The sequence below is a fragment of the Elgaria multicarinata genome, chromosome 19, assembly GCF_023053635.1.
Source record: "Elgaria multicarinata webbii isolate HBS135686 ecotype San Diego chromosome 19, rElgMul1.1.pri, whole genome shotgun sequence".
NCBI lineage: Eukaryota > Metazoa > Chordata > Lepidosauria > Squamata > Anguidae > Elgaria > Elgaria multicarinata.
The window spans coordinates 18416347-18419232 of NC_086189.1; positions in this window are offsets into that span (position 1 = coordinate 18416347).

Genomic DNA, 2886 nt, shown 5'->3' on the forward strand with positions numbered 1-2886 from the left:
CAGGGAGCCACAAGCAGGACATGGTGCAACAGCACCCTCCCACCCATGTTCCGCAGCAAGTCGTATATATAGACTCTCCTCATACTGGAGGTAGCCCATAGCCATCAGGACCAGTTGCCCTTGATAGCCTTCTCAGGATCCAACCCCCTTCTAAAGCCATCTGAATCAGTGGCCATCACTACATCTTGTGATCGTGAGTTCCATAATTTAACTCTGCTGTGTGAAGAAGTCCTTCCTTTTCTCTGTCCTGAATCTCCCACCCATCAGCTTCCTGGGAAATGACCCCAGTGGGTTCTAGTATTATGGGAGAGGGAGAAAAATGTTTCCCTATCCACATTCTCCACAACATGCATCATTTTGTACGCCTCCCCTTGACTTTTTTCCAAAGTAAACAACGCCAGCTGTTGTAACCTTCCCCCACAGAGGAGATGCTCCAGCCCCTGGGCCATTTTAGTTGGCATTGGGCCCCCAAACCACCAGCAACCCCCCAATGTTGATCAGAACAGAGGGACTCTCTTTCAGGCCAGCTGGGTCCCAACACTTCTCCTGAGATGATACTTTGAGGGTGCTTTGCAGTGGTGTTGTGTAGTCATGGTCCACAGGGATACAGCTCCGGCCCTTTCAGCAGGGACCCTGTCATCATCTGCTCCTCACCCTCTGCCCCAAATTTCCCTGATCCTTTTGAGTTTAGCTGCCATCCCCACAGTAGCTGGAGGGAAATGGATTTCCCTAGTTGAAATCTTTTGTTCCTTTTTGTGATGCAGAGTATTTTGAGTTGGCTGGGTCTTGAATGGGCGATTAAGACCCATTCTTTTTGCAAAAGAACAGCTCTGGGAGAAATGAAAACTGCTGACACTGGTTGATTTATCCTTGTCAACACAACTCCCTGAATTTTTGGACTCTCCTCACTGTCACACTTCAAAATTTGGCCACTCTGGTTTATTATATCATCCCATTTCCTTCACGCCCAAGGCGGATTCTCCATGACTCTCCTCTCTCATCTTCACAACAGCCCTACAAGGTAGGTTAAGCTGAGAGTCAGTGACAGGCCCAAAGTCATCCAGTGGGCTTCGTGGTTGAGTGAGAGGACTAGAACCCAGCTCTCCTGAGTCTCATTGCAAGACTCTAACCACTACACCGCACTGCCTTGCTGGCACCCCGGTTATATTTCTGGACGGTTTCTTTGGTTCTGCACAGCGCTGAATGAACGTTCTAAGACGACTCAACCGCTGTTATGGACTAGGTATGCGGCGACATGCCGAGGGCACAAATCCGTTGCTTAAATTAAAAGGCCGGCAATTTCACCTGCTTGACCCATGATCTCGTCGCTATAATTATCGTGCGGGGTTTAAAAATTGAAGTGAGCGCAAATGATGCGGTTGTTGTTGCAGGACCATTCTCTGCACTTTAATCCCCCAGAGAACGCACTGCGGAGGAGTGGAATGAGAGGCGGATTCCCATCTCATAGCTGAGCAAGTTTACTGGGTGGCTGTGGGCCTACCTCGCAGGGTTGTTGTGAGAAATGTCCTGTAGCGAGGGCAATACATTTTTTAAAAAATATATATGCTGAACTGTTTTTTTTATATACAAAACCTGTTGGTGGTAGGCACCATTTTAGACAGTGGCTTACTTCCTCTTTCCTGTTACCAGGTAACTTCCCAGTACCTGGGCCTCCAGTGACAAAGGTGGACCCAAGAGCACCCCGTCACACCTGTCCCTTCAGAGGGAGCGCAACTCCCACCCAAAAGTAGTAAATAATCCAACCCCCACCTCCATTCATTCCAATGGGTTTACTCTAAGTAGGACTAACATTGGAAAGAACCCCTCGGATCTCTGTCTTATCAGGATTCAGTTTCATGAATCCCTCATCCAGCCTACAACTGCCAGAGAGAGGTAGTGTAGTGTAGTGGTTAGAGTGTTCAACTGCAACTGGGGTGACCCGGGTTCTAGGCTCTGCTGGGCCGTGAAGCTCACAGGATACTCTGGGCCAGTCACTGACTCTCAGCCTAACCTACCTCGCAGGGTTGTTGTTGTGAGGATAAAACAGACAGGAAGAGGACCATGTGAGCTGCCTTGGGCTCCGTGCAATAAGAAAAAAGCGTGATACAAATGTAATAATATAATTTTAAAATTAAAAGCTGCGTCTGGACACCAGAATGTGCACGGCTTCTCCTGAGATATTTTTCACCCCAGGTCTATCCTTTTAATGCTGCTCTGGTTTTGGGACGTGTCACTGGGTAGACGCTGCCCTAAAAAGTGATTTAAAAAATGGCTTTTGATAAAGTAATGTCATAACATTACCGAATGCAAATGCCGTCCCTTTAAACCTCGCTGATCTCTTCCTGGTTTCTTAAACCCACCAGGAGCACCTGTTAAACTCTTTTTAATCTGGAGAGTTGTTACCTGCTTTTCTATTTCCTCTTCTGAGGGGCTTCTCTGTTTGGCTGGCATGAGATAATTGTATTCCCCGTTGCTACTCTTTTACTGTCTGGATGCTGTTTACCAGAAGTAATTTATAACCAAGCAACCATAGTTTTGCTGAGACAACTCTCATTTTTGATTGGGACATCTTGGAGTCTGGGTTTGGAGGAAAGGGATTAATATGTGACTTTTTAAGGAGAAGGCCACCCCCCCACACACACACACACACAAACCCAGCCAGTTTTGGAGTTGTGGGGGGCATAAGGAACTCCTGGCGGGTTCTTTTTGGATCTATAGTCCGGGATCCGGTGACGGCCAGCAGAGGGCGTGGGATCCCCTTGGAGGGGCTTGCATGCTGCTTGGGGAATGTGGAAGTTTGGAAAAGTCCAGCCGGCTACTCCGGATTGGGCTGGCCCAAGTTCCGCAAAGAAGGAAAGCGCCAAGCACAGTGCCCGGATCGGAGCC